Here is an 18954-nt window from a genome sequence, read left to right on the forward strand (position 1 = left end):
TCTCCAGGTTGGTTTATGAATTGAACATCTGACTTACAAGCATTCTAAATGCCCTTGTGGTAGCTCAATAACCTCATAAGATCATACCCCTATACTTTGTTTTTACTTTCCATCATAACTCAACCTAAATCACTGAACTTAGCAGCAAATTTTGAGCAAAAACCAAGCTTAGTTTCGCTCCCTGGTCCATTGCACTGTCTGTAACTAGTTATCCTGTATGCATTGCACCTTCGATGTGTTGCAGGTGAGATGCATCCATGTTTCCCTGTGTTGCAGGTGCGATGATTGAGTGATACTGTTTCTCTCTTTGAAAGTTCGTTTTTTCCTCCTGATTATCTCATTGCTAAAGCCTCCTTCCTTTACATTATTCAACCTCCATTGGTTAGGACTTGTAAATGTTTTTATGTATTTGTCCATCATTTACTATCCTCCTTTGTCGAAAGTAGCTTAATCGAACTATTGTTTTTGATGCAAAAAGTGTCGTAACTGTCATTTTGAGTCAAAAGGAAGAGTGTCATAAAGTCTCCCTCCTCTAGATAGTCGATTATACTTTTGTCATTGTATTTGATTTGAATTGTTAATATTTGAAGTCTCGAAAGGATTTTTCCATTCGAAATTGAAAGTGTCGTTTTAGTCTTCCTTTCGTTTTGAAAAGAAATTGTCGAAATGTCGCTTTGAAGAAAATAGTTTAGATCTGTACTTAGTTTTCCTTTTGAGCATTCTCACATTAAGGAAATGAAAAACAAATACATGCATGTGTATTTGCATTTAAACTATGTGTGAAAGATGATTTAGGAAAAGTGAATTTAGTGTGTGCTCTTTGCTCTACACTGAAAGAATCGTACTCTTCTTTCCTTAGTAGCTAGGATTTTCATTGCTAAACGAAAATAAACGACTGTTTATCATTTAGATTGCATATTTAGGAATTTTACATCTACATCACGTGGTGAACCTTGAAAGACAAAATTCTAAGCAAGATAAACTCTAAACTAAATCTCAATGAACATAAAAATGCTTTGGAACCTAACGTAACACATCTAGAAGTCTAGGCTAGAGATGTTTTTCAGCATCGTAAAACCTGGTAACTATTGTTTTCATCGAAGGTTAGGTGATTCCTCCTCTTTTATTTGACAAGTACCAGTACGGAATTATGCTCCCCGTACCATCGAGTATATATTGGGAGACCACAATAGGCTGATACCCTTTATCCTTAAGAAGCCATGTTTGCGGTGCTATCGATTGCAATGCACTGAACACAACATTCGGGAAGATTGACTGTTGTACATAAGTCCTTGGTAATTTCTCTATCATTTATCACCAAGGTGTATTTTGTAGTTTTGCAATTGGTTTGGTAATCTCTCTGTCTAGATTTCTAAAGTAGTCACTTTTGTTCCTTTTCAACTCCCTAAAAGAAAAGGTCCATTTGAGCACTTGTCACTTCAATCTCATTAAAAATCTAAGGCAACTAGAGTCACCTTTAGCTTTTTCTCAACTCTTAAAAATTGAAAATGCAAAGTTGCATCAAAGTGTCCTAAAATTTATTTGAATTGGAATAACCTTTTCCCCTTTAATTTTGAGTTGATCAAGTAATCCGTAATCGTGGAAGAAAGTCAATGAAAACCCCGTCATTCGCAGAGACTAGCGAGTCAACTATCTTTGACTCCGGAGACAAAACCATTCCGGGCAAAACGGTCTCATTTAACTGAGTCCAATTCACCTGATTTATTTGAAACTTGTGTTTCAACATCGTCAGAGACTACAGTTACTCCGATTATTTCTGGTACATCTGCCTTTACAGAAGAAGTTCTACAGTTACAAGAGGACATTAGAACTGATCCTAGTGTAATGGTAGACACTTCTATTCCTAAAATAGCTCCATCTAGGGCTGATCCAGAAACTAAATTTCACTTACCTGAACATCTAGAAGTTGAGTTCCAAAATTCAGAAGGTGTCACCCCCCCAGTATCTGTTACTGCAGAAGCTACACTTTCTTCAGCTCTAGAAATATTTTACGGACCTGACAGTCTACCTCTTCCACCTGGATTGATTGCCATAGAAGAGATAGTAGAGGATCTTCCATCCAGTACTCCATTGCATTTTGGAACTGGGATCCACTTATATCCTTCTACTACAGAAGTTAGTTCTTTTAATCATCCTTCATCGCAAGTTCCTGTCGAATCGCTAGGAAATCTTTTGGATAGACTAAATATGTCTGAGCAACCATCAACATCTAGGACTGTGTCAACTGACACGGCTACGATGGAACTTCCTGCTGCCATTACTACAATGTTTGCTGGTATACCATCTGTCCCGGCTAGTTATCAACAACAAGCTGGAGTCCACTCAGGGACTGTTTTGACAACATGGTTTGTTCCTATTTCTTCATCTAGAGTCTCATCTGGTATTTCTTATGTTGAAACTCAACAAGTTGATCCAATATGTCTTCAAAGGCTGATCTACCCTTTAAGCACTAGATTGCCACCATATGGGGGGCAGTATGCCTTTTCATTGTTCCCTCCTGGAGAACAACCATATGAGAGTTTACAAAAAAATTCAGGTCAAACTAGAATTACATCCAGTGGTTGGGTACCAATACTACCTCAACAACCAAGGGTTGTATATTCAATGCAACTAGTCCAACCTGTGTCGAATATTCCCACTACACCTGCTATTGTGACTGTATCGCAAGTACAAGCACTACCTGTTGTGTGTCAACCTCAAGTCTCTCAGGTTGCAATACAACAGCCTCTCATCTCTGTGATTCAATCACAACCTCAGGTTAGTGCCTCCTTACCTGGAACGACTCAGGCTCAAATAGGTACTATCACTCTGCATCTTGGTCAATCATCCGGTATTGGACAACAGCAAATGGTCCAACAACCATGGCTGGTACAATATCAACAACCGCTATTCCAGCAATCTTACCAAGGACCTAAGCAACAAGGCTTTGTCAGTAATAGTCAACCAGCTGATGAATGATCCAATTGCTTATGCCCCTTGGTGGCCAACAATTCCTCATAAACTTCCCTCTAATATTCCTAAATTCAGTGGAAATCTAGGTGAAGATCCATTGAATCTTGTAATGACATTCCATTTGTGGTGCTCATCTAACACCCTAAATGATGATTCGATTAGGCTTCACCTTTTTCAATGAACACTAACTGGTCTGGCAGCAAAATGGTATAGTGAATTACCTAGAGCTTCATTTGATAACTTCAGCACCCTTGCCAGTACCTTTTTAACACATTTTCAGCTACCCATAAGGTATGAAATAGGGACAGAACTCCTTACCAACTTTAAATAGATGACAGCCACTCACATATCTGATCATATTCATGAGTGGCAACATCGTCATCAAATGGTAAAGACGTATGTTCCTAATAAGCTTTTAGCTGAATGGTTTATAAAGTCATTATTGCCCTCTATTACAGAGGATGTGGCTAAGGGAGGAGTTGTCATTGAAGAGCAAGTCATTGCTCGTGCACAATATTTAGACTTGATCTATACTCAGTCTGGCACACTCTACGAAAAAATTCCTGATGCTCCTAGACCAAAATTTTCCATTCCTCCCCCTCCTAAATCAAACAAGGACTCTCATGCCATCAATGGCATGATCAGTACCACAAGCATGAAAACCCCAAAGGCTACATCTAAAAAAGCCCGTGCAGTTTCTAGTCAAAAGGAAGATGAAGAACCTCTTGCCTCGAAGATTAATTTCGTGTCAACTCACAAGGGCAAAAATGCTAAGCAACCAGGGGGCAAGAAGAAAGGGACAAACAAAAAGAAGAAACAGGAAGATTTGACTGCTAAGAAGTCTTCTAGAAACCCTACTAGACGAAAGAAACCTAATCAGCCATGTTTCATATGTGATGAGGACCATTACATGAGAGATTGTCCTCATCGAGCTGAGGTCACGAAGTTTCTAAAGACTTCAAGTACCTCAGCGGTATTGACTGATCCATTTGCAAACCCAGAAACTAATCTGGTTGCTAGTGATCGTGCTTCCCCATCCGAAGTGCTTATGCTATCCATCTCAAAACAGAAAAATGATGCTTTGATATCAACAAGGAATAAAGATTATGGGAATCCACAATCATCGAACAACAAGGCTACAGATCAACCCGGTGGTTCGACAACAACTTCACTAGAAGTTGTTCCACCAATCATTCCTGAATTAACAATAAAACCACCTAAGGGAGTAGTACATAAATCGATGTTTAATCCTCGTGCTCAAGCAGCACAGAATTATAATATAGTGGAGGATCTGGCCCAATTTCCATTCACTCTGTCGACACTTGAAGTACTACAGAATTGCCCCTCCCAAAAGCAGGCTTTGTTATCAACGATAGGTGGGATTGATCCAGTGGATTCCAATCTAGTGGCCTTTAATCATAAAGGATATGAACTTCGGTTACCAGCCCAGCTCGCTTTCCTCATACAGGTAAAAGCCCTCAACAAAACTATTCATTGAACAATCACTAATGAGGGGGCATCTACCTGTATTATGTCAATGAGTTCCTGGAAAACTTTAGGCTCTCCACCCTTGTCACAATCATCAACGACATTAAAAGTGTTTGATGGAAGAACATACACGCCATATGGGATATTAAGTAACTTGCAAATCGAACTGGGGGACAAGATAGTAGAAATTGAAGTCGAGGTCATTGATGGAACCCTTCACTACAATATCCTACTGGGTAGGCCTTGGATTTATGCTATGGTTGCTATTATGTCAACATATTTTAGAAATATTGCATTCCCCTCTCAAGGTAGAATTACAATCATTGACCAACTAACCTTCCTCCCCAACAGTTCGCAAGTTACCGGAAGCATTCCATTGATCCATGGAAGCTCTCAATTGCTTCAAAATATTAGAGTAGGTCTCCTAAAAGACCCTTCCTTAATAGGTACTTTTTCCCTTCTACCTCCAAGTAATCTGGCGGAAGTGGCCACAATGGAAACCTATCACATTATATCTTCTACATTGACAAACATTAAGAACTCTGAACATTTTGATAGTGTGGATCATCGCCAGGTGTTGCCCCTAAGCCCTATAGAATTGTTGTAGCAATCAGTTTTTTGGGCATGGGCAGTGAACCCAAATCAACGCTCGGCAAGTGTTTGGATAGATAGGTCTCTAGAGCATGGCACCTCTTCCGATCCTCGGTCTCATGTACATTCTAAATACAAAGGAATCATTCAATCAATGATGATAGGAGAGGCACCATGGGAAGATCACCACCATCGTTCCCAGCTTCAAGATAACAATGAAGATTATTCTAACGACCTTAATCATCCTTCCGTTTTTGATTTTCTGTCAAATACTATAAATACGGTGGATTCCGAGCGAAATATGTCAAATATTGAAGAAACTATTGCCATTCATATCTCGACCACACCTAATGTTGTAGAGAATATTCATGTTGGCAAATCTTTCTCTCCTTCAGAATTGGAAATATATTGTGCTCTCTTTCATGAATTCAGAGATGTCTTTGCATGGTCATTTGAAGAAATGCCAGGCATTGACTCGAGTATCGTTGAAAATGAAATCAAGATGTATCCAGATGTCAAACTAGTACAACAACAGCTTCGACCGGTTCACCTGAAGAAAGCCACTACCATTAAGGCAGAAGTTGAAAAACTTTTACATGCTGGTTTCATTTACCTTGTTCCTCTAACTGATTGGGTGTCGAATATTGTTCCTATGATGAAAAAGCAAGGAATGATTAGAGTGTGTGTCGATTACAGGGATGTAAATCAAGCTTGTCCAAAGGACAACTACCCTACACCCTTCATCGGATAGATAATTGATGAATGTGCCGGATGCGAAGTCTTTTCATTTATGGATGGATTTTCCGGATACAACCAAATCAATATCCGTCCATAGGACCAGTGGAAGACTGCATTTATATGTCCATGGGGCACATTCGCATATTGCAAACTCCCGTTTGGTTTGAAGAAAATAGGGGTAACATTTTAGAGGGCAATGAACTACGCCTTCCACGACATCAAACACATCGTTCAACCATATCTCGATGATCTATTGGCTCATTCATGAAGGCGGACTAATCATCCATAGAATTTGAGAGCTATATTTCTATGTTGCTGACACTACAAGATACAACTCAATCTACACAAGTGTGTGTTTTGTGTTCATTCTAGTTGGTTAATTGGTTTCGTAGTTTCTAAGGACAGAATTCGACTCGACCCATGTAAGGTTCAGGCAATCATCAACATGCCTCCACCTTCAAATTTTCTTCAGATTCAGAAACTCCAAGGGAAAGCAAACTTTCTAAGGAGGTTCATTCCAAATTATGCAAAACTTGCTAAAGGTTACGTGTCTTTTGAAAAAAGAAGTACCCTTCAACTAGGATCAGGTTGTGCAAGCTTCCTTTGATGCTTTAAAATATTCTCTAGTAAAAGCATCATTAATGTACGCTCCTGACTATCAAAAATATTTTAACCTATATCTTTCCGCTACAGATAAAACCATCACAATGGTTTTAGTACAAGAAGACAATGGAATAGAACATCCAGTGTATTATTTAAGCTGCAACTTAAATGATACAAAAAGCAAGTACTCCTATGTTGAAAAGTTGGCTTTAGTAGCTATTCAAGCAATACAGAGATTTCGAAACTACATAGTCTTTCACAAAACTACCATTTTGTCAGATTGCAACCCTATGACCTACATTCTATCACGTCAATTACTAGGGGGAAAATATTCCAAATGGATAGCCATTTTGCAAGAGTTTGATCTGGAATTCACCAAATCCAAATCAAAGAAATCTCTAGTCTTCGCGAAGTTACTTTGTGACCTCCCATCACCGCCCAATGATTTAACATCTAAAGCATCAATCGTGGATGAAACTTTATTTCTGATATTATCAAGTGACCCGTGGTACAGAGATATATTAATCTATCTTCAAACCCAAACCTTTAGGCCTAACACCTCTCACTCAGAACAAGAATGTACTAGATACCAAGCAAAAGACTACATGATCATTGGTGATACACTTTACTGTTGTGGTGTTGATACAGTTCTACAAAGGTGCCTCACGCATGAGGAGGCCGAAAAAGTCCCGAATGATTGTCATTCAGGCGCATGTGGGGGGCATCTATATAGTTATGCTACTGCACAAAAGATCATACGAGTTGGTTACTTCTGGCCCACTATCTTCAAAGATTGCATAATTGCAGCCAGAAGTTGCCATGCTTGTCAGATTTTTGATCGCAAAACCAGATTACCACCTGCACTATTGCATCCAGTAGTTGTTGTTGGGCCATTCGCTAAATGGGGCATAGATTTCATGACATGTAACCCCACCTCAGCTGGGGGCATTGGTATATCATAGTTTCTATCGACTATTTTACAAAATGGGCTAAGGTGATGCCTACATTAAATAACAACGGCGAAAGGGCTGCTCTTTCCTTTTTCAATCATGTAGTCTCTAGGTTCAGTGTTCCACAGGTTATAGTCACAGATCATGGATCGCATTTTCGCAATCACACGATGGTTGAATTGACTGCCAAATTAGGACTATCCCACGATAGTTCTACTCCATATTATCTGCAAGCTAACAGACAAGTTGAAGGGATCAACAAATTCCTTAAGCACATGTTGCAGAGAATGATTGGAGTCCACAAACGGAATTAGTATTTGATCCTATACTCAGCTCTGTGGGCATATAGGACTTCGATGAGAAATGCGACCGGATTTACACCTTTTTAGTTGGTGTATGGTATAGAAGCTGTCTTGCCAATTCAGTGTGAAATTGCATCTCTCAAGCTCATAATCGATCTACTTCCCGAAACTTCAAAGGAAGAGGCTGATTTCTTGGAACTAATCCACTTGGATGAAACTCATCGTGACGTTGTGATGGCTAATGAAGCACATAAGAAACGTGTCAAATCGCAATTTGACAAAAATTTCAAGCCTCTTGTCTTCTCGGAAGGTGACCTGGTCTTGCTCTACAATCAGGACTTTGATAAATTGGGAGCAGGTAAGTTCGAATCATTATGGATGGACCCCTACATTGTTAAGTGAGTATTAACAAAAGGAGCCTATGAGTTGGTAGATTACAATGGAATTCAACTGTTGCAACCCCAAAACAGGTTGTATCTTAAGTGGTACTATGCTTGATCAAGTGTAGTAATCACTTTATAGATATGCTTTTGTTTCATCTTTGTTTTCATCAAGAGTTGTCATTTTGGTTAGGTAATCCACTTTACATTTGTTGCAGATGTCAGACTTTTTGGAAACATTCGTTGGGTACGTCGATGGAGCTAGTCATAGAACACAAAACCTATCTTCTGTAGCCTGGGCCATCTTTGCTCCAAGCGGTGAGTTAGTGAGTTTCAGAGGGATATGTATTGGTCAACCAATGAACAACATCGTTGAGTATAGCGTGTTGATGGAGCTTCTCTCTTATGCCATTTCATATGGCATACACCGACTTGTTGTCAGGTTAGATTCGCAACTCATCATTCTACAGATTATTGATGTCTATTTAGTTCGAAACCTAGCTATCTATCGTATGTTCCTAAGGGTCAGGATTTTGGAAAGGCAGTTTGATTCCATTCAATATCAACACATTTCCAGAAACTTAAGCACATTAACTGATTCATTAGCAAATTATGTGTTAGACAAACATTTGCAGCATTCGTAAAGAAAAACATTTCATATCAACACTTGCATCTGGATCACATAAGTTAACCAAAATCAGCTCCAAAATTAAAAAATATATAACTGTTTATAGTTTCACATAATGTTTTGTGTACAAGGCAAAATCAGTCATGCGACCAAGAAACTCAAAAGTAAATACAGAAAAGCATCCTATACTAATGATGCTGATGATAACATGTCACCGCCTGTGCAATCATATGCAAGAGCCTTCCATTGACTTGGCATGCCAGTAGTATGGCACTGTAGCCTCAAAGGTAACTCATTGGTCCTCACATCGTGAATACCAAGGGTAAGATGCTCAATCTGATCCTGCAATACTACGAAGGTCTCTACTATGTCTAGATCGTGAAGGACAGCCCTCCCTATAGCCTCTCCTACTGGAACATCAGCTGCCGCCCTTGGGCGTGCCGCTGGTCACACCGGCCCAACATCTGCACAAGTACATGGGTTCAATTAGTCTTGATAAATCACAAAAATATTATAAAACTGATAAACAAAGATATGGTCAAATCATCTTTACCTATCACACTCCACTGCTCGCTAGTGGGTAACACCAAATCCGGGTCGCCACGGAAATCCATCCCGACATATGCATACTTTGCGAAGACCATCTCTTGATGGTCGAACCACTCAAAGAAGGCATCAGAGAAAGAAATCTATGGCTGACCAGCATGTCTGTCCATGAGATCAACCCATCTCTGCATCCTGGGTTCCCTCGGTGCTGGCAATCCTAGTGAAATGTGCTGAGGTTGCATTAGTGGGATCCTCTCCAAGTAGTCAAAACGAAACCGTAGCCAAAGTTCTTGGATCTTCCATTATTTACCTTAGAAAGCTGTTCTTTTATCACAGGAAGTACCGCCTCACACCAGTTGAATACCTTTGGTTCCAGGCATTTTAGAGCATACTGCACATAAGATTTGTTTGCCAAATGAAGAGCCATGCTACCAGCCAATCTAGCAAAGGTGAATAAAATGGTCCTTAGAGACCGATCATTGACATGCTAGATATTGATCTTGCCATCTCTACTAGGCTAAGATCCATCTCTACAAAGCTAACAGATATAATCTCTCACCGATTCACCCCCACGGGAAAATCCCGACAGTGAAAGAGGGGCACTACACCTCGATAACCCCATCAAAAAGTAGATATCCTCAACTGTCAGTGGAATAAATTTTCCTCTAATCTGGAATACCTAGTTGATCAAATCCCAAGCATCGAGAAAATACTGCAACAAACTGATTTGTTCCCTCATGCTAGATATACGAAAGAATTTGAGCGAACCACAGTTTTGCAATGCAGTAACAATACCCTGATCATGTAAGGCAATCATGTATTCTTCTTCATGTTGGAATTAATGCCATGTAATGACCATATTGATCTAATAAATATGTTAGTCACAGAAAAAAGATGAATTAGGATCCAAATTTGAGCAAAAATAGGAAAAAATTTCATGAAAAATCATTGTGTAAAGTCTCCTTTCTACGTCCATCGCACCCTGCCAGTTAGCAAGGTGAGATGCATACTGACTGGCCATTGTCCAGCTTAGTATGCATCACACTTTTCGATGCAGACCGAGTGTGATGGATAGAGAATGATTTCTTCAAACCCCAAGGGCCTAGAACCAAGGAAAAACTTGCTCAAAATCAAAAAAAGATGGAATGAAAATGAAGAGCTCAGGGTTAGCTCCTACCTGGTCCTGACAGTGTAGAGAATAGTCCACCGGATCTCCCGAAATCAGCTGGTGAAATTTGATGGGGGGAACCACTCCAGAGCTCCAAAATCCCAAATTCGAAATGAAATGGTAAAAATGAGAGGTAAAACTACTTTTATGTTACTATTCACGTACTCCAAGTAAAATGTTAGTTTTAATTCATTTTTCAAGCATGTATATGTGTATTTCTAATCAATTTGATGGAGCAATTGAGTAGGTTAAACGACCAATGAAAGAATCTAATGTGTTAAATGGTAAATTGAATATTTTTGACCAATATCAAGAGCAATGTTCCCGCAAGGTTCAAGCTCGTTAAAAAAATAAACCTTCCACTGAGCATAGTTTCTTCCGATTCAAGCTCATTAAAAAATGAATCCACCTTCGGTAAATAACCTTCGTGATTTCCCTACTATCAGCCTTTTTGAACCTTGGTTGTGTTCCTACCATCACCTCCATTCATTTGGCGAATCATATGCTTCCACTTGATTATTTACCCTTTTGAGGAATAGTTGCGACGAGTGATTAAGATTTCCATCGTCTTCACACTACCATGTTTTGAGAAGTTCCAAACTTGCCTGGAACCAGTTGCTACCTGAAAATACCACTTGTTCCTCAAAAACAAGTCGCTTTTAAACTCTTTTTAGACTCGTTAAATATAAAAAGATTTTTGAGCCATTGGCCTTTCCAACTCGTTAAAGTAAAAGGAAATGCCATCCCTCCTATACATTTTAATATTTTTGGACCTAAGGGATTATCAAACAAAAAGACCGAGGGCTTGTATTTTTCAGCTCGTTAAAGCGATCGAAAAATCATCCCTTTTGTATTATTTTATACTTTTTCAGACTTAAGGGATTATGCTATGAAAAAGGACTATTGGAGTTTCCTTTTCGTCCCTTTTCAGCCTCTCTAAACAAGAAAAGGACCGAGTTATCTTTGTCGTTAAACTCGTTAAAACAATAGCAACAAACTTGTCCACCTAGACAATAACGAGTCTCACTGACGCTAGGCTCGCTAAAAACATAGCGACAGGTTTGCCCGAAGGGAAAATTATAGACCAAGCATATGTTATCCTCCTCAAGTATGACAAAAATAAAGATGTATTGGTCAGTGATGACTGGGGAAAAAGGGAAGAAAACTTGAAGAATTTTATTGGTAGCAGGTCGCTCTTGAACATGACACTTTCACTCCATCACCATGATTGAGTTGGGTTGGGTTATTCCATTCACCATATCACCATTGGTCCTCTGTACCATTCATGGGGTTAATGCTACCAATCGATATTAGTGTCGCCGACATGTTCAACAGAAGTCATTCCGAGAATTTACCATCTAGCTAACGCCTCATCCACTGCAATACCTTCACCCTTCATTTTTCATGATTGCCATTCCTGAACCTTATATCATCAGATCGTTTTCACCTCCAGAAAAATCATTTGCTTCATTTGTGTCATAGATGTGGGATACATCAAGGCCCTCCTATGACAGGTCACTTCTTGTCGACATCAGCTCATTATCCAAGAATTTGACTTAGAAACAACCCTTTCAGTACTTTGAAGCTTGCATGCCTTAATGGAAAGTTTCTCACTTCCGGCGGCAAGTTTACATCAATGACCTTCGACTAGAAGATTTTGCATGGTGTTCGACATTAGCTCATATATTCACACCACGTGAATTGTACTATAGTACCTTGAGGGTCATTATCATTATCGATGATTCCTCTCGCACCTATTAACAACTTACATTATTGGCTGGTAATCAGGTGATGTCTTTCCATGTTTGACTTCCAAACATCTTTTCACATGGATCGAATTGTACATCGGGAGAAGATTGAACAAGTTTGAAGACTCCGGATCTAGTTTCATCCATCTGTGCTGCGATATATTCAGGAACATAAAGACATCAAATGTGCATGGAATCTACACAGATAGTCATCTAAGCAAAAGAAGATGACTCTTCATATGAAGAATCACTCTGTCCTGTGTACATGAAAATGAATTTATGAAGCTGAGCATGGGAATGCCTGACTCAACTAGATCATGAAAATAATATGATGATGATGTATTGTATTGTATTCTATCTTATATAGGTCACCTTCTAGTTCAAATACCTCGGTTCCTCATGATAAAGCATTTCACCCGACATCAAAAGATTTACGACCTCATGCTTTAAGGGACAACTGTTATAGACATATTTGGGCACTACAACCCCAAACTCATATGTCCATAACCCAGGGGCTCTTTAGTCCTTTAAAGTGTTGTTTCATACCCTAAAGGATCATGGTCAACTGATTACATCATTTCCCAGAAGTTCCACTTGAAAAAGCACTCAGAATTGGCAAAAACTAGACCATACTGACTGCTCCATGGTCAAGATGCGATGCATACTGGCTACCACACTAGCCAGGTGTGATGCATACTAAAAGAGCCTTTTGGGGGTGCAATGAGCGAGAATAGACAAATGGTAGAGATAGTTTGCTAAGTGGATGATCATGGAATCTTCCAGAAACTTCTCCTGTGACACTTGCCTCTCTAAATTCACCTAGGGATGAGTAAGAGATCAATGAAATCTCTAAGTGGAACCAAGAACTATTAGTGGAATGAAACTAATCAAAATCTACGGCTGACTCACACCCTTGCAAGATATCTATAAGTGGATCGCTCATCTGAGAGATCTAGAGGCTAGAATGTTGTAATTTGTAAGGAAGTGTTGTTGGTTTATCTGTGAGAAAAGGCATTGTATTGTTGGGTGATCTTGATTTTCATGAGGTGAAGAGGACTTTTATGCTGGGAGGATGATGTTGGATCAGACAGCTGGGTTGTAATCCTCTCTTCTACTATTAATAAAGTTCTTTGATTTTTCCTCCATATAATCATGTATTTGTGAATCTTATTTTTTATGAATGCAATTGTATGGTCAATGTGTTTTTGATTCTGCATTGTTTATGATGTTTTAGATATAGATGATTTGAGGGTTTTCTATTACTTTGACTCTATAGGTACTCTGTGAAGCGGGACAAGTAGGAGATAAGTGGCAAATTCTATCAAGGGAAAGAGAAGTCAAGCAAGGATCCAAGCAGAAGATCCAGGTTGGTCCTCTTTTCTTCCCTCTTATCTATTACACTTAAAGGAAATATCGAATTTCTTTGATTGTTTGTTTCTAAGGTAGCTACCCATCTTAGTGGGACTAGCAGTTTGAGTCGACAGTAGTTTTCCCTAAAACACAGTTGATGCTCAAGATATGGCAGAGTGGAGAAAATGTGTGGCAAAGGCGAGAAGGATTATCCTAGAATGAGGTTGAGATCATATTGTTTCAAATATCCACTGTAATAAACTCCATTTTCAATGTGGAAGGCCTTGATAGACCTGTTTCAAAATAATAGTGACAACAGGAAGCTGGCACTAAAGGACAAGCTCAGAAAAATCAAGATGGAGAAGGCTGACACAATACCGAAGTACTTGACCAAGTTCACCCAATGTCGGGATGGGCTTGGAAGTGTCGGTGTTATAGTTGTTGAAGATGATCTAGTGAGCCTAGGACTTCTAGGCCTTTCCAATACCTGGCACAACTACCAGGACTCAGTTAATGGTAGGGATAAGCTACCAGAGTGGGAGCGATTGTGGTCTGACTTGGTACAAGAAGATATTCAAGGGAACACTAAATATGGATCCTCATCCAAGCATAATGATGACGATAATTGTGCCTTGGCTAGAAAGGCGAAGAAAGGGAAGGGGAATTCATCCCATTCCAAATCAAATTCCAATCAGGGTGGCAAGAAGAAGGACATGTCGAAGATTAAATGTTTTCACTGTCACAAGCTGGGACACTATGCCACAAAGTGTCCACATAAGAAGGTTGGTAAGAGGCCCTTAGGAGGAGTGGCAGGTGAAGCTCTTGCTTCAAAATTCGAGCTTGATTTCACCCTCATTGCTTGCATGGTGACATCGGTGATGGGTAGTGTATGGTACCTAAATAGTGGAGCCTCATTCCATATGGTCAACAAAAAAGAGTTCTTTAGTGACTTGGAGGAGAAGGACCTCTAGATGCACATTGAGATGGGAGATGATGGGAGGTATAGTGCAACCGAAATCAATATTGTTACCTTTGGAAGAGAGTCTATTTCTCCTCTCACATTAAAATATGTCATGTGTGTTCCATGTTTGAAGAAGATTCTAGTTTCAGTTGCCATGTTGGAGGATCGTGGCTGTGATGTGATATTTATCAAGGGAAAGGATTTCCCTTGTCAGATATCCTTAGGATAGGTGAAGTGGATCAGGGTTCATGTGAAGAACCTCTACAAATTGGATGTAGAAGATCACGCTGCTTTGAGCACAAAAGTAGAGAAGGTGCAGAGCCAAGACATCGGTGAGTTGTGGCATAGATGATTGGGTCACTTGCACCACGAGGATTTGAAGATCATGCAACAAATTTATACAGGACTTACCAAGGGTACATTAGAGAAGAGAGACACGTGAAAAGGGTGTATATTAGGGAAGTACACCAAATCTTCCATTCATGATAAAGAAAATTGAGCACAAGTGATCCTTGATAGAGTTCACTCAGATGTATGTGGATTGTTTTCGACAACATCCATGACCAAGCACTAGTATTATGTAATATTTGTCAATAATTTTTCTCATAAGTGTTGGATTTTCTTCATGTAGAAGAAAGATCATACTTTCACTAATTTTTTTGAATTTAAAGCACTTGTCGAGAAAGATACTGACAAGAAAGTTAAAGCTCTCAGAAGTGATAATGGTGAAGAATATGTGTCGAATGAATTGAAGAACTTCTATGCATCAGAAGGCATTCAACGGGAGTTAATAGCACCTCATAACCCACAACAAAATGGGGTGGCTAAAAGGAAGAACATAAGTATTGTGGGAGTTTCATGGGTTATGTTACATTATCATGGCCTACCGTTGCACTTGTGGGTTGTGTTAACACCCAGGTTGTTCCCTTTGACCCCTGAGGGAATACGGCCGGGGTAACCACTAACCAAGCTTTGGATCACAGGTTCTAGCCAACCTGTAATCAGAGAGGGCTCTCTCTTTGACTGTTTAACTTTATTCTTAAGAATCTTAGGCTAGATATGAGGTGAGGGTTCGGTTTGAAATTTTGGTTGAATGATGTCTTTTAGTACCTAAGATGAGATCTTCAGACAGTTTTAGTCCATTGGGCAATGGAGTCTGTGGCTGTAGGTTGTTTGGCATGTTGAGTGGGATTGTCTAAAGTGTAGGGCCATTTAAATATTCCATGAAACAAACTTAAAATTGTGGTGATGAAATATGGTTAGCCAGTGGAAAGCAATTAAGAGTTTTCCACTAAACTGGTGATATGAGAATAAGATGTATTGCACAGGAGCAGGCTTGAATTCCTGAACAATGACCCCCTGTGAAAATTATAGTCTGAAGGTGCAGCAATTAAGAATTACACTATCATAACTATAACTGAGGAAAACATTCATAGCAGCATAGATTGAGTTCAGGGTATTCCATGAATAAATCCTGAAGCTATTCTTTTTCTTTGCTATCAAACTGCAGAACATAGAATGTGAATGGGTTATGAAGGAATGAAACACATAATGAAAAGGTTAAAGAAAAACTTATTGTGTCATGAAATAAGCAGGGATCCTGTAACATTCGGCAAGCACACCACAACGCATCAAACAACCCAAAACTTTCGAAATTCCATCAGCTCTTTTTATTAAACTCTGAACATTTACAACATAGGATGTCTTCAAGAGAAAATCAACCACCCCTGCAAGCTTATGCGAGGGGGAATATATACAATCAGTTATACAAAAATATCTGAAGCGCTGAGTCACTTGATAAATAAATACGCTCACCAACTTTACAGAATAGCAGATAAGGAAGTTATTGCTGCTCTAAATACAAAATGAATACTCTTTAATTCTGTCAGAAGTATTTTTGACCTTTGGAGGTCACTGAGTCGGTTGAGCGTTCTGCATTAATGCTGAATGATGTGTCTTTATGGCTTTGTCATGCTGTAGCTTTCTCGGCCCTGTCACCTGTAGCTGTCAGTGTTGCTTTAGTGGCCGAATTGGTTTGCTGAGTTGGCTTAGTCCATTCTTCTCCAGACATACTGAATGCATCAAATTTTTCTGAACATGATGATTTATGTTTTTTGATGAAAAAACTTGATGAAACCTGTTTGTTCACAGCAATGTCTGTATCATGCTGGTCCACCACTCCTGTGTAGGCAATTGATGTCTCAAAATTGCATCTAAGGTTTCATATGCCTCTGTATATTTGTAGAAGTTTGGAGGCACTTCAAACAAATGTCTGATCTCATTCATAATAAAAAATAAGTTCTCTACTCTGTCATAGAGACTTTGCCCAGATGCTGGCCCTGTTTCCTCTGAGGTACTTGATCCTGCAGTGATCTCATTAGTGGCAAATGTGTTCACCCTTTTGGCATAATTTTCATGTGGTAGTAGCCTCCCTGCGTTGTTCAGCAAGCCAGGAAGGCCTCTGCTCTGTAATGCTGCAAACCTATCCATGAATTTGTTTACTTCTGTTTGCATGTCCTGGCTTCTTCTATCCAATGTTTGTACCAGGCTTCTCAATGTGAGGACCCTCTTTATCAGCAGGATGGTTTCAGTTCTATTAGGGATTCCTATTGCTGCCAGCTGAGGACCTGTACGGTTATTGAGAACGTTGATCATTCTATTGGCTATCTCAGGCATATTGCCTAGAGATGCCCTTGCTCTTTGGACTTCCCTGTGTGCTTTGCCTATGAGCTCCATTTGCTCATGAATAGTCTCTATATACTGCCATTGATCTGTTATAGATTGGCCAATGTTGGCCCATAAGACTTTCTTGATTTCAGTTACAACCTTGTCAAGGGTGAGCTCTTTCTCCAGCTCCTTTATCTTCTCCTTGAGAGCCTTTATTTCTCTTCCTTTTTCAGCTACATTTTGCTTGGACTTGTCATATTTTTCATTCAGCTTAGCTAAATTCTCCTTGGCTTCATTTAGCTTTGCCATCTGGGCTTCCAGGGCTTGAATCTCATTCATCAGCTTCTGCATGTCAAGGCTTGGAGCCTGCTCTGATGTTGGTGCTGGTGCTGATGTTGATGGAGCTGTCTCAACTGTTTGCACTGTAGGAGGAGTGATAATTTGAGGGGGTTCCTCAAGGTTGATTACTTGTGGAGGGGGCTGAAATGTTTGGCCTCCTTCTTTCTGCTGTAGGGCTGCCTGCAATGTAGCCTCTGTTTCTACCAATTTTCCCTCTGTCTGGACAAGTTGTTTATGCAGTGTTACCAGCAATGTTGATACATCCTGGTCCTTTCTTTGCTGGGCAACCTCCTCTGTTTGAGGGTGAAGGGTTGCTGGGATCTTTATCATCTTTCTTAGAGCTGCAATGTCTGAATCTCTTATCTTTAACAGCTCCTTTATAGCTTTAGGGTCCTTTGGGTCATGCCCAAGCTCTATGATTATATCCTCCAAAGACCTTATCCTATTGTCTTTGGCCTGAGAGGATGCCTTCTCCAACTCAAGTTGGGCGGTTGTATTGTTCAGGCTATTTTCCAACCTATGTGCCAAGAAGGTCTTATCTGCAAGTGTCGAATACACCATCTCACCCGTTTGCTTGTGAAGTTCTATTTGATCCATAGGGTGGATGTATTTTGCAAGAACCTCAAGGTTGGTCCTTATATAGTCTGCAGCTGACTGTGGCTGCAGCATGGTTGGCATGAAATGACTCATGGTCACTTTCCCCTCTGTTATGTCATAAGCTGACATAAGCCTCTGCTGGTTTGTAGGGGCCATTTTAAGCAATTGATTATAGATCTGGAGCTTGAGTGGCTCATTTCTCTTTTTTATGTCAATGAATTGTTGCTTGATGCCTGTTTCGGCTCTCCTTTGCTGACTTGAGGAGCTGATCTCTCCTCCGATTACTCTTTCTTGTTCCTGCTGAAAGGAACTGGCAGATGCCTCCATGCTTGGTGGGCCCATGCCCAAGGATTGCCCAATAGGCATCTCTTCTTCTGAAAGGGGATTTATCCTCTGCCTTTTCTCCCCTTGAGTTGTGGATGTGGTAAGGGGAGTCTCCTGCTCTCTATCCCTCTTTTGGTTTTTGTCTTCATTCTGAGGAGTTTGGAGCACCGAGGCCTCCACTGTCGTTTCCTGCCTAGGAGGCACAGTTTCTTGAGCCTGTTGCCCAGTGGATATTGGGGCCTCAGCTGTTTGTTCTTGCTGCATTGGCTGCTCTTCTTTTTGTTGTTCTTCTGTAGGAGGTGGTTGTTCCTGCTCCATCTGCTTTTCTTTACCCTTGCTTGACACCTGATGAACCATTCTAGCTGCTTGCTGCTGGGCTGTAGAAGATGAGGCAGCTGCTCCAAGTTGCCTTTGATAGGAAGAGGAAACCTGCCCACAAGTTTCCAAGTCAGCCTCTTTCTCAATATTCTTTGCCTCTCTTTGTAGCATTTTCTCTCTAGTAATTGCCTCTTCTAGAGTGCCTTCTTTCCAACTTAATAAATTGGCATATTTCTCAATATGAGGAAATCTGATGTGAGCATAGCCACCCAATTTATTTCTT

The sequence above is a fragment of the Pinus tabuliformis genome, chromosome J, assembly GCF_031772625.1.
Source record: "Pinus tabuliformis cultivar Carrire ecotype Pingquan chromosome J, CPIR1, whole genome shotgun sequence".
NCBI classification, from domain to species: Eukaryota; Viridiplantae; Streptophyta; class Pinopsida; order Pinales; family Pinaceae; genus Pinus; species Pinus tabuliformis.